Here is a 25965-nt window from a genome sequence, read left to right as displayed (position 1 = left end):
TCGGCGAAGCCCCTAGTCTTCGGAAGGCCGAATTTGGGGCGCTATCCACGCCTGGGCCGGACAAAATCCGGCTCCTCGCTCTAAGCGGCATAAGTCTTTAAGGACTCGCAAAAAACCTCTCGAACAGCGACCGGCTCTCGCCTCATCATGACGGTCAGTTTTAGCTTTCTCCACTGAGGCGTTAACCCAGCTCAACTGGGGCGCAATCGCAGTGGTTCTCCCAGTGCTACCTTAGCCGATATAACGGAACGTAAGGTACCAAAACACGGGAGCCGGGCAAACCCAACTATTGACCCAAGACATGATTCGGAGCCGATGCATATAATGCTATAAGTTCGGGGTGCCGCACTTGTGAAAGTGTTCGGACTTATCACACCATGATGCGGGAAACATAAGCCCCTGGTGTATTTTAACCGTACCAAAGTGTACGGATGCAACTTGCCGTAAATGAACATATGTATAAAAAAGAAATGCAATTATAAGCAAAAAGGTGCTGCATTGTTTTATTCAAGAAGTGCTGCTATGAATGCAGAACGATACAAATAGTGCGATAAGCAACGGACGGGACTATTAAACATGTCCCCCTCCAGGGGTAGGCTGCGGAATGGTGTATAAAACAGATTTAATGCTCGTAATGGAGACCACCTGGATATTCGTTGTAGCCTTTATCCTTCCCTGGCTGTTGCATCGTGAGTTCGGCAGGTCTGCTGCCGGACAGGGCCTCTGACAAACGGAGTCCTGTGGGTAAAAAATAAAAAGGAAAAAGAGAAAAAAAAATAACGACACACTTGAGAGCCCCTGGTGTGGTTGAGCCGCAGTCGGGGCCTATCGTGGTCGTGCCCCTCTCCCCATGCCCATGGTATCTTCAGAGCGTAATGGTGTACACGAAGGACCTGTCTTGGCGTTTTACAGGGGCTGGGGTTGGGGCCGCACTGCTACACGTGCTCGGAACGTGCCAGGTGGTCTTGTTGTAGGTTACTCCGGGCGTGCTTAGCTGTGTCCGGCCGCTTAACGGCCGGACTCAAGAATTGCCTTAAGAGGCTGCATTGTACTTCTGCCGCGAGAGCCACTGTATGTTCCTCCGTGCGGAGAGAATGTTCAGTGTTTCCGTTGACCGTGATGACTCCTCGAGGGCCTGGCATCTTGAGCTTGAGGTATGCGTAGTGCGGCACCGCATTGAACTTTGCAAACGCGGTACGTCCGAGCAGGGCATGATAGCCGCTGCGGAACGGAACTATGTCGAAGATTAACTCCTTGCTTCGGAAGTTATCCGGGGATCCGAAGACCACTTCCAGTGTGACTAAGCCTGTACAATTGGCTTCTACACCTGGTATGACGCCTTTAAAGGTTGTCTCGGTAGGTTTAATCCATGAGGGGTCTATGCCCATTTTGCGCATTGTATCCTGATAAAGCAGGTTTAGGCTGCTGCTGCCGTCCATCAGGACACTGGTAAGGTGAAATCCATCAACGATTGGGTCTAGGACCAACGCGGCGAATCTGCCGTGGCGGATGCTGGTGGGGTGGTCCCTTCGGTCAAAAGTGATCGGGCAGGAGGACCATGGATTGAACTTCGGGGCGACTGGCTCCATCGCGTATACATCCCTGAGTGCATGCTTCCGCTCCCTTTTGGGTATGTGCGTTGCGTATATCATGTTCACCGTCCGCACCTGTGGGGGGAAACCCTTCTATCCTCTATTGTTCGGTGGTCGGGTCTCTTCCTCGTCATCACTATGCAGCCCCTTGTCATTGTTTTCGGCAATTAACTTGCCTGCCTACTTGAATACCCAACAGTCCCTGTTGGTGTGGTTGGCTGGTTTTTTGGGGGTGCCGTGTATCTGGCACGAGCGGTCGAGTATTCGGTCCAAATTGGACGGACCCGGAGTAGTTCTTTTGAATGGCTTTTTCCGCTGACCGGGTTTAGAGCCTCTGAATCCGGCATTGACTGCCGTATCCTCACTATTGTCGTCGTTGATGCGGCGTTTGTTTTTGTTACGGCGCGACCTGCCATTTCGGTCCTTGAAATCCGGACTGCCAGAATTTTTGCTGAGGTTGTTGCTGCGTGCTAGCCAGCTGTCCTCACCCGCGCAGAAGCGGGTCATGAGTGATGTGAGGGCTGCCATGGATTTCGGCTTTTCCTGTCCCAGGTGCCGGGCAAGCCACTCGTCGCGGATATTATGCTTGAAGGCCGCGAGGGCCTCCGCATCCGGACAGTCGACGATTTGGTTTTTCTTGGTTAAGAACCGTGTCCAGAATTGTCTGGCCGATTCGTCTGGCTGCTGAATTATGTGGCTTAGGTCATCAGCGTCTGGTGGTCGCACATACGTGCCTTGGAAGTTATCGAGGAATGCGGCTTCCAGGTCTTCCCAACTCCCAATTGACTCTGCTGGCAAGCTGTTAAGCCAATGCCGGGCTGGTCCTTTAAGCTTGAGGGGGAGATATTTGATGGCGTGAAGATCGTCACCGCGGGCCATGTGGATGTGAAGAAGATAGTCTTCGATCCAAACCGCGGGGTCTGTTGTGCCATCATAAGATTCGATATTCACGGGTTTAAACCCTTCGGGGATTTGATGATCCATTACTTCATCTGTGAAGCACAGTGGGTGTGCGGCGCCTCTGTACTGGGCGATATCATGACGGAGCTCAAAAGAGATTTGTCTATTTTGTTCGGCCCGGCCAGAGTTACTGTGTCCGGCGCGACGGTTGTTGTCACGTATCGTGGGGCGCCCATGCGATCCATAGATCGATCTTGATTGTCTTGCCTTGTCCTCCAATATATCTCGCAAGTCCGGAGCGTTCCCTTGTGGCCTTGTGCTTTTCGAGCGATGTCGAGGTACGGTTCTAGTGAAGGGCCTAGAGGCCTCTCTGTCGCGACCACGGGGTGGTCGGTCACCCGTATTGTCTCCTGGTGATGCGGGTTCATACGCCTCCTCCTCTAATCGGGGGAGCAGCTTGCGTTTAGTGTAGCTTTTGGAGGGGCGTTCGAGCTCATGCTCTTCGGCCGCGAGGACTTGAGTCCATCTGTCAGCTAGCAGATCTTGATCAGCTCTAAGTTGTTGCTGCTTTTTCTTGAGGCTGTTTGCCGTGGCCATAAGCCTGCGTTTAAAACTCTCTTGTTCGACGGGATCCTCAGGCACGACGAATTCATCATCGTCGAGGCTCGCCTCGTCTCCGGAGGGAGGCATAGAATCCTCTACCTCTTCTTCTGCCGCTCTCTCGTGAGGGCTGGCGTCTTCGTCCTCCTGCGCTGATCTTGCTGGAGTGGGTTGTCTTCGGCACTGTCCGGTGTATTATTATCTTCGGTGCCGGAATCGCCATTCTTGCTGTGGCGGGATTTAGAGCGGCGCTGCTGACGCCGGCGCTTGGGCTGTTTCTTGGAGGGGTCATCCTCCGCTGTTCCTTCGCCATTCCCAGCCTTTGGGATATCCACCATGTATATGTCATATGATGAGGTGGCTTTCCAGTGCCCGGTAGGCGCTGGTTCTTGGTCGTCTCCGGCATCGTCGTCCATACCGTCGATGTCTTCGGAGTCGTAGTCTAGCATGTCGGTTAGATCGTCGACAGTGGCTACCAAGTGGGTGGTGGGTGGGCTTTGAATTTCTTCGTCGTCCGCATCCCAACCGTCCTGACCGCAGTCCGGCCAGGGCCCTCCTGATAACGAGAGATACTTTAGCGAACTCAAGATGTTGCCGAAAGGTGAGTGTTGGAAGATGTCCGCTGCGGTGAACTCCATGATCGGCGCCCAATCGGATTCGATCGGAGGGTGCGGGGGAGGTTCGGAGTCCGGCACCTCGGAGTCACGAGCTTTATAAGGGACAAGGTCAGTGTTCGGCTCTATCGTCGTAGAGGTTGCAGCCCTCGAGGCGGTGTCTAGCCATCCGTCCTCAATCTGCACAGCCGGCTCCGAAGTGAAGATCGGAGCGGGTTCGAGTGCGGCCTCCAGGGTACTGTCTGGCTGCAAAGCTAAATCATGCTTGCCGTGACACTGCGGCACGCTCGGCTATGGCTCGAATCCATCGAGGATCAAGTCCCCGCAGATGTTAGCCGTGAAGTTCAAACTTCCAAATCTGACCTGACGGCCAGGGGCGTAGCTTTCGATCTGCTCCAGTTGGCCAAGCGAATTGGCCCGCAGTGCGAAGCCGCCGAATACGAAGATCTGTCCGGGGAGGAAGGTCTCACCCTGGACTGCGTCGTTGATGATGATTGAAGAAGCCATCGAGCCTATCAGCGACGACACCGAGGAACTCTCAATGAAAGCACCAATGTCGGTGTCAAAACCGGCGGATCTCGGGTAGGGGGTCCCGAACTGTGCGTCTAGGCGGATGGTAACAGGAGACAAGGGACACGATGTTTTACCCAGGTTCGGGCCCTATTGATGGAAGTAAAACCCTACGTCCTGCTTGATTAATATTGATGATGTGTGTTACAACAGTGGATCTACCACGAGATCAAGGAGGCTAAACCCTAGAAGCTAGCCTATGGTATGATTGTTGTTCGTCCTATGGACTAAAGCCATCCGATTTATATAGACACCGGAGAGGGCTAGGGTTACACAGAGTCGGTTACAATGGTAGGAGATCTACATATCCGTATCGCCAAGCTTGCCTTCCACACCAAGGAAAGTCCCATCCGGACACGGGACGAAGTCTTCAATCTTGTATCTTCATAGTCTTGGAGTCCGACCGATCATGATAGTTCGGCTATCCGGACACCCCCTAGTCCGGAACTCCCTCAGTCACCTTTGTAGTTCGTGCCAAATTTTTACCAAATATTTAGCTAACAAAATGTTAATGCATGTCAAAAAAAAATTTAATCGTTGGATTAGTATTTCAACATAGTTTTCAATGATATAATTTTTGGTAACATGCACGAACATTCTGTTAGTTCAATCTATAGTCATAATTTGACACAATATACAATGGGGAGCAATAAACAATGAGTAGTAGTAAGCAAGCTTCACCTCGTCCTGCAAGCCACCGCACCCGTGGGCAGGGGAGCCGGTGTAGTAAGCAAGCTTCTCCTCGTTCTGCGAGTTGACGGGACACATAAAAAAGTAATACGTACAGAGCATCTCGAGTGTATAGAACCTTGCCTCTAAGGTAGGACCCACATGGTTTGCCTCTTTTTTGACATAACGCGTCAAGTCGCAATTTGTTTGTCCACCCATGGCAGACGATCCTCCATCAAGTGGACAACTAGTACACGTGTCAAATTACCACGTGGGCTACCTTTTCGTACAAAAATGAGCTCCACTGTGTGACGCCCCCGATTCAATCGTACACTAATCATGCACGCAAATGTGTACGATCAAGATCAGGGACTCACGGGAAGATATCACAACACAACTCTACAAATAAAATAAGTCATACAAGCATCATAATACAAGCCAGGGGCCTCGAGGGCTCGAATACAAGTGCTCGATCATAGACGAGTCAGCGGAAGCAACAATATCTGAGTACAGACATAAGTTAAACAAGTTTGCCTTAAGAAGGCTAGCACAAACTGGGATACAGATCGAAAGAGGCGCAGGCCTCCTTCCTGGGATCCTCCTAACTACTCCTGGATGTCGTCAGCGGCCTGCACGTAGTAGTAGGCACCTCCGGGGTAGTAGACGTCGTCGACGGTGGCGTCTGGCTCCAGGCCTCCAGCATCTGGTTGCGACAACCAGGTAGAAGGGAAAGGGGGAAAAGAGGGAGAAAAGCAACCGTGAGTACTCATCCAAAGTACTCGCAAGCAAGGAACTACACTACATATGCATGGGTATATGTGTAGGGAGGCCATATCGGTGGACTGAACTGCAGAATGCCAGAATAAGAGGGGGATAGCTAATCCTGTCGAAGACTACGCTTCTGGTAGCCTCCGTCTTGCAGCATATAGAAGAGAGTAGATTGTAGTCCTCCAAGTAGCATCTCCAAGTAGCATCTCCAAGCAGCATCTCCAGTAGCATCGCATAGCATAATCCTACCCGGCAATCCTCTCCTCGTCGCCCTGCGGAAAAGTGATCACCGGGTTGTCTGTGGAACTTGGAAGGGTGTGTTTTATTAAGTATCCGGTTCTAGTTGTCACAAGGTCAAGGTACAACTCCAAGTCGTCCTGTTACCGAAGATCACGGCTATTCGAATAGATTAACTTCCCTGCAGGGGTGCACCACATAGCCCAACACGCTCGATCCCATTTGGCCGGACACACTTTCCTGGGTCATGCCCGGCCTCGGAAGATCAACACGTCGCAGCCCCACCTAGGCTCAATGGAGAGGCCAGCACGCCGGTCTAAACCTAAGCGCGCAGGGGTCTGGGCCCATCGCCCTGAGCACACCTGCATGTTGCGTACGCGGCCGGTGAGCAGACCTAGCAACCTCCATTACAAAGGAAGTTGCGTTAACGCAGTCCAACCCGGCGCGCGCCGCTCAGTCGCTGACGTCACGAAGTGCTTCGGCTGATACCACGACGTCGGGATACCCATAACTACTCCCACGTAGATGGTTAGTGCGTATAGGCTCGTAGCCAGACTCAGATCAAATACCAAGATCTCGTTAAGCGTGTTAAGTATCCGCGAACGCCGAACAGGACCAGGCCCACCTGTCTCCTAGGTGGTCTCAACCTGCCCTGTCGCTCCACCACAAAGTAACAGTCGGGGGCCGTCGGGAACCCAGGCCCACCACTACCTGGATGGAGCCACCTGCCCCTTCAGCCCCCATCTCCAAACAGTATCACCAGTAATGTAACAGTGTAAAGTATATAGTATATGCCCGTGATCACCTCCCGAAGTGATCACATCCCAGTAGTATAGCATGGCAGACGGACAAGAGTGTAGGGCCACTGATGGAACACTAGCATCCTATACTAAGCATTTAGGATTGCGGGTAAGGTATCAATGACTGTAGCAGCAATGACAGGCTATGCATCAGAATAGGATTAACGAAAAGCGGTAACATGCTACACTACTCTAATGCAAGCAGTATAGAGAAGAGTAGGCGATATCTGGTGAAAAGGGGGGGCTTGCCTGGTTGCTCTGGCAAGAGAGAGGGGTCGTCGGTGACGTAGTCGTACTCGGTGGCATCAGCGTCGGTCTCGTAGTCTACCGGAGAGAAGAGGGGGAAGAAATAATGAATACAGAGCAAACAAAGCACCACAAAATATATCAAGGCAATACGCGGTGTTCGGTGTGCCCTAACGCGGTAGTAGGTGATACCGGTGAAGGGGGGAAAACCCCCGGGAAAGTATTCCCGGTGTTTCGTGTTTTCGGGCAGAGGAGCCGGAGGGGGAAAGTTGCGGGTTCGATAGGTTAGGGGTGTGTGGCGGACGAACGGACCGCGTATCCGGATTCGTCTCGTTGTTCTGAGCAACTTTCATGTACAAAGTATTTTCATCTGAGTTACGGATTATTTTATATTAATTTTCAAAGTTATAAATGATTTTCTAATTTCTGGGTTTAATTTAATTCGAAACTAAATTAGTATTTAAATGCTATGGGTACACAGAAAGTGTACCCAGAAGTGTGCACCTAAGGCTGACAGGTGGGGACAGTTGACTAAGTCAACTACCCAGTCACTAGGTCCAGTCAGCAGTTGATTGGTCAGCTTGACTAGTCAAAGGGGTCTAGTGGGACCCCCTGTCAATGACTATGCTAGTCCAGTCAGCAGTTTGACTTGGTCAATCTGGACAAGGGGTCCACCTGTCATTGGCTGATATTTTAACAGATTGTTTTTAATGGGATAATTATTTGACGGGGCCCCTGTCAGTGAGTCACCATTTTTTTACAGATTTTATTTATCCAAAAAAAACATTAATTAGCGAGGTGGGGGCCGGTGTCAGGGAGTCAGGAGGTGGTTAGCTCATCGCTAATGAGGCCACGTAAGTGGCTAATGGCGGTGATGGCAGAATGCGCCAGCGGTGGCCATTCAAAGGACTCCGGCCACTATTTGGCCCGGGGACGGTTCCCACTGCACGTGCTCGACGTCGCGCGTCGACTGTTAACCACGGCTCGTGCGGGGGCTACTGGAATCGACGGGGGCGACGACGTGCAGTGGCGGTGACGTTGGAGAGCACGGAGGGAGGCGGTTGCAGGGGCGGCCCGAGCGGCAGAGCTCCGGCGGGCGCACGGTCATGGGACAGAGGCTGGGCACGGGCGCAATGAGGGCGCCGTTGCGGTGCGGCAGTAGCAGCCTTGGCTACGTGGCGCGCACGGGCGCGCGGGGGGGGGGGAGGCGAGCGGGCCACACGGCAGCGTGGGCGACAGCAGGGGAGCACGACGGGAGCAAGCGGGTGCAGGCCACAGGCGGGGCACGGCGAGCAAGGGGACCGGAGGAGAGGAATCTCACGAGGGGATGTAGGGTCCGGGCAGTGGGGGTCGAGGAAGAAGACGGGGACGACGCAGTCTGGCGGGGAGGCGACGCCGGCGAGGTAGCGGGCGATCCGGTGGTGGCGGCGTCGGGCGGCGACGGGGTGGGGGCCCCGAGCACTGGGCACCAGTCAGGAGGAGCTGAGGACGGGGCAACGACCGGGCCGCCGGCGACGAGGGCGGCAAGGGGATGAGCGGCGACGGCGGGGAAGCACCGAGCGGCGTCGGGGTCGAGCCCTCGATCTCGATCCAGATCGAGGGGGGAGTGGGCGATGTGGGGGGGGAGGGAGGAGTGGGGTAGTGCGGTCGGGTTAGGGTTTCGGTCGGGTTGGGGGGTTAAGTGGTGCTGGGGCCGGTTGGGCCAGTGAGCTGGCCGGCTGGGCCGTTGGCCCAGTTGGCCAGTGGGCCTTTTTTTGTATTTTAGTTGTCTATCCTTTTATGTATTTTATTTCTTTTTTTGTTTTATTTTGTTCCTCATTGTATTTTAGTTTTGTAAAGTACAAAAATAATCCCTAAATTGGTAATAGAAATTATACCACTGCCACAATTAATTTGGCACCTAAATATATTAGTTTGTAATCGTTTATCATTTTAAAAGCATTTAAATAATTGTGTTTGCTACTGTTTTAGTTTATTTAGTGCATTTAAATATTTTATTAAATGATGATTTCTTCACCAACATTTATTATGGATTATTTGACACATTAGGAACAATTTAGTTTTGACTTTTGAAAACTTTAATTGTTTTGGCTTTAATTCAAATTTGAATTTGGTTTGGTTCCGAGCTAACACGAGATTATCAACAATAATCGAGGTGACGTGGCACCATTACCAGAGGGTTACTGTAGCTTGATTACCCGGGCGTCACAACTGTGTACCCGCGTGGGTGTGGTTGGGAAAGAGACGGGAGTACGTGCGACATGTGTACACCTCTTCTCTTCGTGCATGTCCCCCACCTACGTGGGTGTGTGTGAGAGAGATACAAACCTAGACATAATGTGCCGTCCATCCCCATGCCTCCGCCCAGTCCGACCACAGTCACCACCACACCCCACTCCTCCTCACCTTATCTCTCATATTTCTCGAGACTAGCAATGTGCCCATGCTTTGCAACGGATCCAAAGTAGAATAGTACTTGTTCACAAACTTAAAAGAAAACACTCTTGTTTTGATATACATATATACCACTAAATATATATTATATTTCACTCAAAATATATTTCTTAGGTTCTTTTCATGAGGCGAGGGAGGGATGTGGTTGCTTTCAAGATAATAAGGGGTTTTCTTCAAATTGGAGAAGAGAAGTGGGCTATTGTTGCAAAAATGCCACAACTTACCTCGCAACCATTAGATGTAGATCTAATGGTCAGAAATGACGAATGGCAGACACACCATCATCACCAACTGAGTCTTTTATAGGAGTACAGATATCATTTTTGATGAAATTCTCGAGATACCATTTTTCTGATAAAATTCTTGAGATATCATTAGTTTTTACACATGGGATTACTCCTGCATGGGTCAATCAAAACAGGTGTTTTGTAAAAAAACGTATCTTGATGTTCCTTGCACTGCACGAGCATCTTGCTAGTCCATGAAAACAACACATGGCAAAATTTCACGGCGAACGAGGGATTTCAATCTGCTGGGAGGGGCTGATTGGATTTTGCCCGGGGTAGCCAAAATATTGGCGACCCTTTTGTCCACCGGTGCCTTTGCCACCGATGAACGAGGAATGTCTCGGGTTGTAACGCCCCGGATTCGATGCGCCAGGTGTCTGCCACTTATTTGTCGTTGTTTCCATGTCATTTGCTTGCATGTTGCATATTGTCATGTCATCATGTGCATTGCATTGCATACGTGTTCGTCTCATGCATCCGAGCCTTTTCCCCGTTGTCCGTTTCGCAATCCGGCGCTCCTATGTCCCCCGGCGTCCCCTTTTTGTCTCTCGTTGTGTGCAGGTGTTAAACGTTCTCGGAATGGCCCGAGGTTTTCCAAGCGGCCTCGGTATAGTACCGGTAGACCGCCTGTCAAGTTTCGTGCCATTTGGAGGTCGTTTGGTACTCCAACGGTTAACCGGGTAACCAGAAAGCCTCCTTCTCTTTGCAGCCCAACACCCTTCCAAAGTGGCCCAAAACCCATCTAACTCCCATCCGTGCTCTCGGTCGTTCGATCACGATCATGTGGGCGAAAACCGCTCCTCATTTGGACTCTCCTAGCTCCATCTACCTATAAAACTAGCCCCTCCCCCGAAATTCGCAGTCAAATCCCCCCGAAACCCTAAAAAACCTCCCTCCGCGCCGCCGGACAAGTCCGCCGACGGCCGGACAACGTCCGCCCCGCTCCCTCGTCCACTCCGCAGCTGCCACGTGGCCACCCCGGCCACCTGCGCGCCGCCGCCGGCCCGCAGGCCCAGCGCCGGCCCGCAGGCCCAGCGCCGGCCCCCGCGGCCCGTCGCCCCGCTCGCCACCGCGCCCCGCGGGCCCGAGCGCCCCACCGCCGCCGCTCGGGTCCCCGCGCCCGTCCGCCGCCTCCGCTGCCTCGGACTTCGCCCCGCCGCCGGCGTGCTCCGCCGCCAGCCGAGGCGCCCGCCGCCGCCGCCTTGTTCCCTCGCCGCCGCCTCGGGTCCGGCCCCTCTCCGCCCAGCTCCTCCCGGCGCCGCCCCGGCCGCCCTGCCCGGCGCCGCGGCCCCGCCGCCCGGAGCTCGCGCCGGCGCCGCCGGCCTCCTCCTCCGCCGGAGCGCCCGGTGCAGCCGCTCCTCCGCCGGATCCGGCCTCCCCGGCCCCGATCCGCGCCGCCCGCGTCCTCCGGCCGCCGTCCCTGTCGTCTCCGGCGTATCTACGGCCAGATCCGTCGCGCCTTGATTTCCGTGCATCCTCAGGTTGACCCCGAAAATCTGCTAAGTCCCCGAATCTGTGTAATTTTCATGCCATGTTCGTCATGCCGTATCTCTGCATCCTTAGCTCCGTTACGTGCGTGTAATATGTCAAATTGTTCGTCTCGACGAGTAGATCATTTCATTCCATTGCATCATGTTCATTTGAGTTCATCTAGATGCACGAATCTTTGTTGTAAGAGTGCTTCATGATGTTTTGTGTTGTCTGTTATCAGAACGAGCTCATTTGTCATTTTTGCCATGATTGATGTGTGCATCCTATGAGGTTGATGTCTACATGTGTTTTGAACTATGCCATGTCTTCTTTACAGAGGTGCTTACCATGTATTTTTTGTGATCAATGTGGTGACTAGCACAAGCATGCAAACTAGGCATCGTGATGTTGCTGATTTTAGCCCCTGTTCTGCTGTTATTTTCATGCCATGTAAACTTGATGCTACAGAGAGATCCATGCATATTTTGAGATAATTCAGTAAGGGTGTTTTGAACGTGTGGTTTTTTTCTATCCATTCATGCCTCTGGTTGCATTTATGGAGTAGCCTAGCATGTCATTTTCGTGCTCTACTTTTGCTTCAAAATGTTTCCTGGCAGATTGTTTACTTGTTATTCAATTTGGCCAAGCTTGTTGTAGTTGATCCTTGCATGCTATGAACTTGTTCTTGCCTTGGTTGGTTACATAAACATGTCTTCTTGATGATGCTATGCTTATCTTCTCATGCAATGACTTGTGGTGAGTGATTCAAGCTTGTTAAGTAGGGTTCATGATGTTGCTGTTTTGCTAGGCTGAATCTGTTATTTCGTGATGCTATATAAACATGTTTCCACTAATCATTCTATGCATAATCTGGAGATGTTCTATAAACATGTTTTGATATACATGTACTCCTCTAACCATACATGCCCCTGGTTGCATTTATAGCCTGCTGTAGATTGTTCATATCTTGCTTCAAAGTTGCTTCATAATGTTGCTGTTAGCCTGTTAACATTAAGTTCAGTTGTTGCCATGTATTTTGCTAGTGTTCCATGCACCCTATGAACTTGCTATTGCCATGCTTAGCTTCACAAACATGTCTTCTTACTGTTGGTTGCCTTGCCATGCCATGTATTGCTCTGTAGTGAGTTTCACAAGCTCATCTACATGCCTTCACAATTCTGTTCCTGCCACGTATGAATCTGTAATATAACTTGCTATGTTTACATGGGTGCCATCATATTTTCTGATCCTTTTTGGCTCATGCTCAGTAAAGGACTTTTGATATATGCATTTAGTAGATTCATGCCATGCCTTTGTTTGCCATTATAAGTTCCTGTAACATGTTGTTTGATAGCTCTAAACATTGTAACCTGATGTTATTTTCTGCGAAGTCTGAATTGTTATTACTTGCAATCTTACCATGTGTGTTTGAGCATGTTCTAGTAGTTTCTGGAGATAGCCCATTGTTCATGTTTTGTTGTGCTTTACCTGTACATCATGCCAATGTCTTTTGTTTTTATGTTGAGGTCTTGTAGCATGTTGTTTTGATGCTTGCAATATGCCTAGTTGCTGTTTTGGACAGATTGTTGCTATAACTTGTATATTGTGTGTGTGTTGAACCGTTGCTCCGTTTTGAGTGTGCTCTATATGAACTTGCTTGATTTTGCATGTAGCTTCATATTATCATGGTGCATCCTTGTTTTGAGGTGTTTGTTTGATGTTTGTATGCATTTTGCATCAATGTCATGTTTAACTTGTTTTGCTCATATCTTCTAGGCCGTAGCTCCGAATTAAATGAACCTTATATGTAACTTGGCTAGAATTTCGTGTAGATCCTCTTGGTGCATCTTAACTTGCTGTTTAACAACTTGAACATAAGGTTTATTCAGATCTGGACCAATTTCGAAATATGCATATGAGGACTTACCGGAATTGTTATATGGTGTTCCCGGCCTCATTTAAACTTGCCTTGATGTGTTGCTCTTGTTTGCATCATCTCTTGCCATGAGTAGCTTAATGTAGTCTTGTCATGCATCATGCTTGTTCATGCATCATGCCTTGTTCATGTGTGGTGTGTTTACCATGTTGTGTGCTTCTTTTCTATAGTTCCTGTTTTCGTTGCGATCGTGAGGATTTGTTCGTCTACGCTTGGTTCGGCTTCATCCATTCGTCTTCTTCATGGACTCGTTCTTCTTCCTTGCGGGATTTCAGGCAAGATGACCGCTACCCTGGATCTCACTACTATCATTGCTATGCTAGTTGCTTCGTTCTATCGCTTTGTTACGCTACCTATTACCTGTTTATCAAGCCATCCCAAATTGCCATGTCAGCCTCTAACCTTTGACACCTTTCCTATGCAAACCATTGCTTGGCTATGTTACTGCTCTGCTCAGCCCCTCTTATAGCGTTGTTAGTTGCAGGTGAAGTTGAAGATTGCCCCACGGTGGACAGGATTTTGGTTGGGATATCACAATATCTCTTATATTATTAATGCATCTATATACTTGGTAAAGGGTGGAAGACTCGGCCTTTTGCCTAGTGTTTTGTTCCACTCTTGCCGCCCTAGTTTCCGTCATACCGGTGTTATGTTCCCGGATTTTGCGTTCCTTACGCGGTCGGGTGATTTATGGGACCCCCTCGACAGTTACGCGGTCGGTGTTACCATTTGCCTCACCACCACCTATCCCTTTCCCTTGGGTCGGCCAACCCGAGGGTCATCTTTATTTTAGCCCCCCCCCCCCGGGCCAGTGCTTGTCTAAGTGTTGGTCCGAACCGAGCCGCCTGCAGGGCCCCCTCGGGGCAACTCGAGGTCTGGTTTTACTCGTAGCCTGTCTCATCCGGTGTTGCCCTGAGAACGAGATATGTGCAGCTCCTATCGGGATTGTCGGCGCATCGGGCGGTCTTGCTGGTCTTGTTTTACCATTGTCGAAATGTCTTGTAAACCGGGATTCCGAGTCTGATCGGGTCTTCCTGGGAGAAGGTCTATTCCTTCGTTCATCGCGAGAGCTTGTCATGGGCTAAGTTGGGACACCCCTGCAGGGTATAATCTTTCGAATGCCGTGCCTGCGGTTATAGGAAGATGGAAATTTGTTAATGTCCGGTTGTAGATAACTTGACACCAGAGCCGAAGTAAAACGCATGAACCGAGTGTGTAGCCGTGATGGTCTCTTCTCGGCGGAGTCCGGGAAGTGAACACGGTTTTTGGGTTATGTTTGACGTAAGTAGGAGTTCAGGATCACTTCTTGATCATTACTAGTTTCACGACCGTTCCTTTGCTCTCTTCTCGCTCTTGTTTGCGTATGTTAGCCACCATATATGCTTAGTCGCTGCTGCAGCCTCACCACTTTACCCCTTCCTTTCCCTTTAAGCTTTGCTAGTCTTGATACCCATGGTAATGGGATTGCTGAGTCCTCGTGGCTCACAGATTACTACAACAATAGTTGCAGGTATAGGTTATTCGATGATCATGACGCGAGAGCGATGCTTGCTTGCGTTGAGTTCTTCTTCTGCTTCTTCTTCGATCAGGGGATAGGTTCCAGGTCGGCAGCCTGGGCTAGCAGGGTGGATGTCGTTTGAGCTTATGTTTGTGTTTCATCCGTAGTCGGATGTTGCTCTTATGTATTGTGATGTTGTATTCGTGTGGCATTGTATGCCTCTTGTATGCCTCTTGTATGTATCCCCATCTATTATGTAATGTTGATGTAATGATATCCACCTTGCAAAAGCGTTTCAATATGCGGGTCTATCCTTGGTGGGACCTTCGAGTTCCTTTTGGATAGGGTCGCATATTGGGTGTGACACGGGTGCTCATGCATCCTCCAGCGCGCACGTTGGAGATGAGCTCACATGAGCTGTGCTTTTTTGTCCCACCACGCCACCCGAGACGGCCGCAGACCGACCGGTGACCCGCTTATTACGCCATCCAACCATAGCTGCACAAATTCTAACCACAACTCAACCAATCGGACAAAATTCATGCAAACACGGCGATATTTCTCATAAACAATGATGGAATTCATATAAAATACCGGATTTTCATACAAACATGATGAATTTCATTACATCCAAATCAACTAAGCGGTGCTTGTTCTGGACAGCACAGCTATATAATACCTAGCCTAACTGGTCGCCTGCCGATCCATTTGTGTTCCTCCTGTCCAGCAGCATGATCATCGGACTGCCCAGAGCACCAGAGGTATGCTTTAGCGCGAAGGACCGGCTCGCTTCCCCACTACCCAACTGATATGGTTGGCTGATGCCCAAGATGATGGTGGAAGGGGGCTTCTCCGCTTCTGTGGAGCCCATGCAGGGTCGACGAAGGTCCTCGCAACAAAAGGATCTGGCAAGACACCTGCTGTGTACGTCGGTGTCGCCTTCGCAGTGGCCTTAATGGGACCCAAGCGGCGGTGGCTTCTCGTGTTCTACTTCTCCTCACTACAAGAAAGTTGTTAATCTGTGAGAGTCGCTGTCCATCACAGACGTGACAAAAACCGTCAAGTGTGGCTTCCCATGATGATCCTAAAATCCGTCATGTATATCGCGTCATAATTTGCCAACCCGTCCATCCTTGATGGATTTTGGTTTCCGTCATGATCCATGACGGTCTTTCTCCGTCATCGATCTGCCCCTAGGCCCGTTCGGCCCGCCCAAGGCCCGATCCCCTGTGACGGACTGTTCCGTCATGGATTTACATGACGTGTAGTAAGATGAATCCCATGTGGCGCCAACGTGGGTCTGACGTGGTGCCAACGTTGGTCTGACGTGGCGCCAGAGTGGGTCTGACGTGGCGCCAGCGTGGGTATGACGTGGCGTCGTGCAAGCCCATGTAGCATTCGGCCCAATATGGTCTGGCCCATTTATTTTTGTATGGCCAGGCCTATTAGCCCATTTTACTGTAGCCTGGTTGGCCCGTTTGTTTTGGGCTGACCCATTTCTACTTGGTCAATATTCACATCAGCCCATCCAAATTACAGGCCACTCATGTCTTTTGTTTAACTACAAAGTCCGTTTCCAGGCCCACTTCGTCCGGCCCGTTAGTGTTTATTCAACCTGGCCCATCCCATTTTTGTTTTTACGCACAATGTGTGCTAACATTGAGCTTACATATCAAGATCCACTAACATCAGAAAGCACAAGTAACATTGGGCTTACATCTCCACATGCACTGAACATGGAGCTGGAAAATGCAACAAGTTTGCTTCCAACAGTGTGCAGTTTGCACAACAAAAGCATTACAAAATAAGAAGGTTGGTTCCAGCGATATATTACATTCACATGGCTTTCATGCATCAAGTAGAGAAAGACACTGATCTTGGACTCAAACAACTTACCCTTGAGCTGATCTTGGTTGCAACTGACTTAGCAAAAAGTCTAGTTTTGCATCCATCACAGCTTGCTTCTTCCTGTTCTCCTCATCCCTCTTCCTATGCTCCTCGTCTTTCCTGATCCTTGCTTCTTCGGACTCCTTCAACAGCTTGGTCAAGGTGTCAACACGTGCCCGAAGCTCGACATTGTCCCTCTTCTCCGTTGCCACTTCTGCACTGCATCTCGCATGGACATGCTGGATCCCCACATGCTGAAGAAACCTTGGCTTCTTAGTGTGCTTAGCAAGCACTTCAGCTACAGCCTCGGTTGTAGAGTTTGATTCCTAACCATCTTCTGTAGGTTGAGAGGCCTTGTTTTCCATCTCACTCTAGCAATGCAAGCAACAATCATGGTTATAAGACGGCTTAAGCACAAGTAGAGAAGACGGCGGCAACAAGCTTACATATATCGTCTTTGTAAGGAAAGCTATCATGTATCCTTTACAACTAGACATTTGTGATAACAGTTAGACTAATCTTTTTTCTGTGTGGAGGTGATTCAGGTTATTCATATATACTATCATCTACAGCAAAGTGGACTATTTCCTGAATTAACTACAAGTGAGTAATGTTTAAGTCAAATTATTTCTCGAAGTAAATCTCTAAAATATATATACTAAAAGATAAGACATTGAGGATGGCCAAAATTGCAATATACAGGGCATGTTTTTCAATCGCTTCAAATCATATCAGTTGTCTGAAATAAGGGTACAATCATATAGGATAGACTATTACAAGATAGTTAAGTGAACATGTTAACATTTTCAATTAAGATATGCCGACATTTGATTATCAGTTTTCAATCAGGTAAAGTGACTCAAACAATGTTAGTTCTAGCCATGCAGAAAGGTAAAAATTGATGGTTGGTAGTCTTATGAAGCTGACTTACAATTGCAGCTTGCACGACATCAGTGTAGCTTTTCTTTTTCTTGCTGTAGTGACACTCCTTGAACAAATCCAATGAAGTGGGTTCTTTATCTTTGTATTTGTCGCCCTGGAAACAACAAATATGAAGGCAAGGGAGCATCGTACACAGTTACTACATGGACGCAATAGTTTGCATGAACCTTTGGTCATGTATATTTCTCATGACAATTCACATCTAGAGCCCCATGTTTGACTTACCAGATTATCACAGTGCACAGGATAGCTGCGCGTGCCAGTAGTTTGGTGAAACTTAACTTGAGCTCGATTATTTTTGTTAATTTCACATATCCCCTACATCAATAGACCGACTACATGTAAGGCACACTTTCTAGATTAGCATATAGAAGGCGAGAGATTGGTCTCGAGGAAGGAACATACCATCTTTTTGGGATCCTTCCAGCTTTCCACCAGCTCATTCCACTGCTCATCAGTCATCGAGGGGATAGGAGAAGTTCTCGTCACCAAATGGAGTGGGTGAGGGTCAAAAAACTCTTTCTTGAGCCTATATCGTTGTTGGCGAGTCGCACGTTTCAGCATTTCAGTACAAGCCTTCCTAACTGGCACAGCATCTACGTCCATCTGAAACTTGTTCTAGTCTGATGAAAAAACATGTGTAAGTATCATGATTGCACATAATTAACACAATAGCACAAAATTGACAAGTAGATAGCCATTAGAGGGAGAAAGGCCTGGACTATGTACTTACACCAACTTTGCCTACGAAGTTCCTGAAGATCCCATCTCGTACATGTCCATCTGGATCCTTGTAATCCTTCCAGCGCTTAAACACAGGCATATGGTGTCTGACTGTGACGTTGCATTCAGTTGCAAACTTTGCAGCAAGAAGAGGTGCCTCCGGCCTTATCCTCCCTTCTGGAATGACAAGCGGTAGTTTGCCCTACTGGCATCGAGTGATCCTTTCCAGGCCTTTTCCCAAATTGGGGCCCCTTTCCCCTGGCTCTTCATAGGATTGTGGACCTACAAAGAAAGTAAAATCAAGAATTGGATACAATTAGACCATTATTACAAAGTATAGAAGTGTACTAATAAATGGAGAACATCTTTTCAAAAGGAGTAACTGTAACAACAGGAATTAAGCTCACAGAAAAGCCAAGACAATATATTGGTAACCATATGGCAGCAACAATTAAATGGAATATTACAGTTCACATGTTATCTATCATGTTGGTGTGTTTCTCATTGTTACAAATGCACAGGTTACCTGGAACTAAAGACACGGTTCGAGCAGATTTCGACAAGGCAATATCTTCAGCAAAGACAGAAGAAGAGAAAACTAAATCATGATTTCAGATTAGACCATAAGCTGTCAGGTCTGTACATTTCTATATTCAGTGAGTATATGGATATAATCCATTGCAAGACACACACTTTTAAATTACGAAGTAAGTAAATTGTCATTATTTAAATACTATGATTTTAATAAATGAGCAATGGAGTTGTCCTTGAGAATATCATCATCCTACAACACTGGAATGACTCATAAAAAATTATGCGCACATATGGTATAAATTAAGCTTAGTAATACACATGAAGTTGAAGTCAATAAGATAAAAAATTATGGTTTATATTAGGTATAGTTTAGGCAGCAAGATGCATAGAACAATAGATTGAACAAGAAGTTTAACTCTAATAGATGCTACAAAGATTCAGGTTATAACATGCCTTCAGAGTTATTATTAGGTTGGGTTTCCTGATTTGGTTGGGCACTACCACCAGCTTCGGTGGCCATCTCATTGTGACCACTACCACCAGCTTCGTTGGCCATCTCATTGTCGTCATCACGATGGGCAATAAGATCAGCTCCATTGGCAATCCAGTTGTCATCATCACAATGTGCAGGGTCATCATCTTTTTAGAAAAAATCATCTAGTGAGAGTATGTTCATCATGCAATCCGAGCTAATTGACTAGGCTGGCAATTCAAAATAAAAAACATAGTAAGGAAATTGCCTTCAACACCATGGTCATCAAAGTTGGGAATAATTTCTTCAGCTTGGCGGGCACAAGCCACAGAAGTAGTTGGCTTATCGATGACACTTGGTGTCTGATATTTAGGATCCAACATCTCCTCACTTTGAGTACTTGCATCAGCATCTTGTAATAGAGCTTTCTTTGACCCTGTGACTCGCGAATTAGTAGGGATGTCCGCATGAACTCTCTTAGGAGGCCGAGGCTTGCCTCCACTAGGGGGCATGGCCGCAGATCTTTTCTTGCTAGTTTTCTGACTAGTCTTCTTACAGCCCTGATAGATATGAAGACATGGTTTAATCAACAAAGTGTAACAAAATTCTGCTGCAATGGCAAACAGGTAACATATCTAAGCAATGAATGACTAGATGGAGGAATTTAGCACCTTAGAGTTTGAGCTAGCAGCAGGTGTGGACTGCAGTGCTTCTGTTTCATCTACTAAACTATCATTGGATGACTCTCCTTCACTGGTATTGTCCTCGTTAGGATGGTACTCAGCTTCAGAATCATCAGAACTATGCTTGGGATTTTTTTTCCAGGTGAAATGACAGGTTTGGCTGCAAAAAGTGTTGATAGTGCAGGAATTCCGAGTGATTGCAGCACTGAATTGTTCCTTATGCATATTTTGATGCGCGGCTCTTCCAAAGGATGCATCGGTGGTTCTAAGATGAGTGAACACATGAACAAGAATTACTATGTGTACAATCTGTAATTAATAACAAATTAGTACTTTTGTTATTAATTTGGCAAGAATATGTGACCCAAATCTACACTTGACAGCACAAGACCCTTATTTCAAATGTACGGCCAGAACTCTTATGAACAAGAAACACTAACAATTGAAATCAAGCACAAGCAAAAAGCTTTTACCACATATCCTTTAGACATACATATGCATGAACAATAAATAGGCATGCGTGGGGTGGGTTAAGAAGGTATACCTGTTATCTTCCGTCCTCGGGGTCTCTTCGCAGCAGTCTTCTTCCCCATCAGTGTGGCAGATAGGTCCTTGAAGCAACGTAGTGTGGTGGCAGCGACAACTTGTTCTAGGGTTTGGTGGAGCGGAGGGGAGGGGGAGGGAGGTCTTGACCGGCAGTTGGGGTGGGTTAGGGACCGGCGGTGGAGGCGAAAGAGCAAGGGGAGTCGTGCTCGGCAGTGGCGCAGTGTGGTGGCGGCTACCCTTATTCTAGGGTTTGGTGGAGGCGGGTGGTAGGGGGAGAGGGGGTCCTGACCAGCAGTGGAAGAGGATGAGGAAGGGGAGGGAGGGGATTCATGCTCTGTAGCAGAGGTGGAAGGGGAGGAAGGGGAGGGAGGGAAGCTGAGCTCGGCGGTGGAGGAGGTGAAGCCATGGCCGGAGATGGGAGAGGAAGGGGAACAGGAGTGAGGAGATTTGGTGATTTGGCGATTTGCGAGTGAGGGCTGGTCGTGTGGTGGGGGTTAGGAATTTTGTGTGTGTCAAATTACTAATATGCCCTTCATATGGTAGTGGTGGATGAATGGATATGTGTAATTTTTGGGAACATTGCTAGGCAATGGCGTCAATTCGCGTTGTGTTGTTTTTGCCTTGGCGCAGCTGGAGCGAAAATTGTAGCGTGCGTGCGCGCTTTTTGCCGCCGAGCCGTATTTAGAACATTCTAGAGCATATATATCACAAGTTTATTATTTGTTACTGTAACTGGTAAGACATATATTTAATTATGCACTATTATTAGGAAATAATTATTAGAATGAGCAAGAAATCATTATGCACTATCATCTGAAAAACCTACATTTCTTGGTTTTCGATTAAATATTGTTTCAACATCATCCATGTACTTGGAGCAAAATGTCAGGCATTCATCTGCAATATATGCCTCAGCAATCAAACCTTCTGGTCGCGCCATATTCCTCATATAGCGCTTTAAAGTATATAGCCTTCTTTCAACTGGGTACATCCACCCATATTGTACGGGACCTCAAAGCAATGCCTCTTCAGGTAAGTGTACGGCAAGGTGCACCATCACATCAAAGAATGCAGGCGGGAAAATTTTCTCAAGCTTGCACAAAATTACAGGGATTTCCTTCTTCATTTCAGCCAAGACATCCCTATTAAGAGTTTTTCTGCACAATTCTCTGAAAAACTTGCCTAACTCAGCTATTGCTTCATATATATCACTGTCCAAAAATCCTCTCATGTCGGCAGGTAAGATTCTCTGCAAAAGAATGTGACAATCATGTGTTTTCAGGCCTTGTACCTTGGTTCCATCAGCACTTGTGCATCTTGAGATGTTGGAAGCAAACCCATCTGGAAACTTTAACTCTCGTAAAAATTGACAAAATGCAACCACTTGTTCTTTGGACAAGGTATATCGGGCCCGGGGCATCACATATGAGTCTCCCTCCTTCCTCAATTGCAACTCTTCTTTAATATTCAAATCTTTCAAATCAATCCTAGCATTAAGTGTGTCCTTTGTCTTACCCTCTAGATTCAGAATTGTCCCAATGAGGTTTTCACAAATGTTTTTCTCAATGTGCATGACATCAAGATTGTGTCTCAGCTTCAACTTTGCCCAATACTTCAAATCCCACAAACAAACCCTCCGGCCCCAAATTGGCACATGATCCTTCTTGTTGCCCAGGTCAGAACACTTCCTTTTCCTACTTTCTTGGTGTCTCCCAGGTCTAACCTTCTCCAATTCTGCTTGCAACTCTTTCTCAGAGAATTTACCTGGCTCATCATTGCTTTCATGAAGACCAACAAATTCATTGTTTCTTCGTAAACGATGACCCCTTGGAAGGAAACGGTAGTGACCAATATACCCAATTTTACTCCTTAGGCTATAAGAAAGAGGGTGTTTGTCACAATGAATACATGCAAAATAGCCTCTTGTGGTACACCCTGAAAGAGTGTTCTGAGCTGTGTAATCGTGAATGCACCATAGAACTGCAGCATGAAGATCAAACATTTTTCCACTAAGAGCATCATATGTACGCACACCCTCCCAGAGCTCAAGTAATTCTTCTACAAGTGGTTGCAGAAAGACATCAAAGTGCTTGCCAGGTGATTTGGGACCAGGAATCAGCAAAGCCATCATAAAATTTGACTGATCCATGCATGCCCAAGGTGGAAGGTTGTATGGTATAACAAATACAGGCCACATACTATAGGTTGTGTTAAAATTTCCAAAAGGATTGAACCCATCAGTGGCAATGCCAAGCCTAAAGTTTCTGGCATCTTTTGCAAATTCTGGGAATTTTTCATCGAAATCTTTCCATGCATCACCGTCTTTTGGATGACTCAGTTCCTTCTCATTGGGTTGCCTCTTTAGCTCATGCCATTGTGCTTCTTCTGCACCTTTTTTGGAAAGAAACATCCTCTTTAGCCTAGGCACCAACGGAAAATGCCTCAACACTTTCTGTGGAATCTTCTTTCTAGCAGGGTCTTTCCACCTTGATAGTCCACAAACTGGGCAGTTGTCATGATTGGCATATTGCTTTCTGAACAGAATGCAATTATTCAAGCACACATGCATAGACTCCTACCCAAGGCCTAATTCCTTTAGAAGATTCTTTGCTTCCTTATACGATTTTGGGAGTGTATTGGGTTCAGGGAATGCTTCGGCTAATAGCTTTAAAATTTCAGTAAATGCACTATTCGGGATCCTATGGTATGACTTCAAGTGAAGAAGCTTTACCACAAAGGAGAACCTTGAAAACTTGGTACAACCATGATAAAGCTGTCGTTTTGCCTCCTTCATCACATTCTTCAAAAAAGACTCATTCTCAGAAGGGTTTCCACAATTGTTAGCATCTTGATTTTCAGTTTCACTCTGAGCTTGTTCTTCTGCTGTGCGTAGGTCTTCAAACATCTCTTCAAACCGGTCAGCGCCATTGTCACCATCCTCAGTGTCATGCACATCAACAGGATGTTCAATAACATCTACATCAAAGTCTTCTCCATGATATATCCAGCGATTATATGTACTTTCCATGCCATACGTTAGTATGTGCGTGTTCGCAACGGTCTGATGTTGGTAGTTATGATTAAGGCATTTTCTACATGGGCAGAGTATTTTATCATCCTCACTGAATTTATCTTGAATGAATTTCATAAATTCTTTGACACCTTGGATGTACTCACGGGAAAACAATGTACCATGAATCGAACGTCTATCCATCTGCACTGCAGAAAAAGAACCAACTCAATCAAAGGTTTACCCCAGCCATCAAATTAAAATGTACAGTATAGCAAACTAAAATATGTTCAGAATTATAATTATACTGCTTCACACTATAGTGAACACAGTTCATCAAAAGATTTTTCTTTTTCTCTAACAAAGGAACATTAACCATTTGACAATATTTCACTGATAATTCCACATTAAAGAGGTCTACAAATCCGTAGTACACATTTTGTACACACCTGTTTGCACAAAATGTTTGTACAAGGGTAATGATCTTGGGTAGTTGGACGCAAGGAAATTTATAGGCATGATCCTCTGATAATTTAGTTACTATAAGCTCATCTTGTCTCTTGGTGTAGGGTTGATTTAGTTATAAAATTTTAAAACAGAGGAATACATGTCCTTTGGACCACCCGAAAATAGAGGAATACATGTCCTAGAGCTCGAGCTGTTAATTCATCAGCTTTGCTGGATGAAGGCTGAAACTGTTGTTGGAATCACAACTCATGTAAAAAATGCTGCTGATATAAAGTGCACAAAGTTATTTACAGATTGTGTAACTTCATTTCCGTGGCAAAGAATTCAATGGGCCACCGCGCTGATTTTCGGCCGTGGCAGATTATGAAATCCAAATTATCTACTCAAGCTTCTGTTGATTTATCAGTTTATATCTTTATGAAAAGCTGAAGCTAGCAGGACCAACAGCTCATGTATCATACCTCTAGATCTAGATAGACTGAAACCTAAAGGGAAAAAGTTCACCCAGCAGGGAGATGAATCCCAGAAGCATTTGCTCTGCATCATACCTCTAGATCTAAATAGGCTGAAACCTAAAGGGAAAAAGTTCACCCCAAATTCTGAAGGGGAAAATTGCAAATCAGAATATTTAGTCAACAAATTCTGAAGGAGAGAGAGATGATTTCTGCCGGAGACATACCGCTCGATCCTGGCTGACGTTGATGTAGGGAAAGAATGGGGCTTGTCCGGTGAGCAAGTGTGGGCAGCGACTAGCTCGTCCGTGCAGCTGCTGGATTGTTGGTGTGGCAATGGCGGGCGGACGCTGGCTTGTTGATGCAGCAAGGGCGCCCAGCGGCGAGGCAAGAGGATGAGATGAACCACCCTGCCGGATCTAACCACCCTCGCCCGGGCAGTCGTCGATGGCACTGGCGGCGGTGGCGGCGGCGACGGTCGACGGAATCTGGAGGATTGAGAATCGGGGAAAAGAAAGTCTCCACTGCTTTTTTACGGGAAGCAACATAATGCAAAATACATTATCATGTGTCCAATGGCACCCACACGAATCCTCACAGTTTTATTTTCTTGAGCTGGTCTGACCGACATGTGGACCAACGAATGGGCATGTACGCCACATCAGCAGGAGCACAATCCGTGACGGTCCAGATGGTGTGTATTAAAAAAACGCTAGGCCCGACTAAGCCCGCTTGGTCAATCCGTGACGGATTCTGTGACGGTAGCCCGACGTCCGTCATCAAGGGCCCGTTGTTTTCGGGCCCAACCACGGCTTACAAATCGGTGATGGTAGTCGTGATGGGTCATGGTTTTCCGTCATAATTCGTGACAGATTCTAGGAACGTCAGCACGAATCCGTCATGGATTAACAGGTTTCTTGTAGTGCCTCAATGATGGCAGCGGACACGGAGGCGCTGGCCATCGACTCGTCACTCTCTGCGCACCCGACTTCTGTCTCTGCTTGCATGGCACGGCCGCCGGCATGGGAGTGTCGGCCACAGAAACGGGAGACGCGGTCCCAGACACGGGAGGCACGGTACGAGGTGGCGGCGTGGATGGCAGCGACGACGCCCGTGCGCTGCTCCTCGTCGAGCTGGCCTAGAGCGGCGAGTTGCTAAACCGAGTGCCGACTTGAGGCGGCAACTGTCTTTGTCTGGAGAGGGGAGGGAGGTGGATCAGCGAGCTGCATAGCTCGTATCTGGCGGGTTCGGCGGCCCACCCAGCCATCTTGGATGTGGGATAACTACTCTTTGTAAGACATTGTAAGACTGGACAAAATGGTGAAGGAGGAGACAGGGGAGCGGCAGAGGGGTGCGATTCTTGGCCGGCGTTTGGCCTCGTTTAAATAGGATATTAAATAGATGGCGGATGGGAGGAGCTCGGCCGGCGTTGTGTTTAATGTCGTCCCGGTCATGAACGGACATGTGTCCAGAGTGGGTTTCTTGGCTTCCACACGGGTTTCATGGAGGCGTTTGAATGCGGCAAGGAGGCGTGTTCAGCCGGGCGTGCATCAAGTGGCGCGCTCGACTCTGACGTACGGCACCACGCCGTTCCTCCACTGACGCGT

The sequence above is a fragment of the Triticum aestivum genome, chromosome 6B, assembly GCF_018294505.1.
Source record: "Triticum aestivum cultivar Chinese Spring chromosome 6B, IWGSC CS RefSeq v2.1, whole genome shotgun sequence".
Classification (NCBI taxonomy): domain Eukaryota; kingdom Viridiplantae; phylum Streptophyta; class Magnoliopsida; order Poales; family Poaceae; genus Triticum; species Triticum aestivum.
This window is presented reverse-complemented; position numbering follows the sequence as displayed.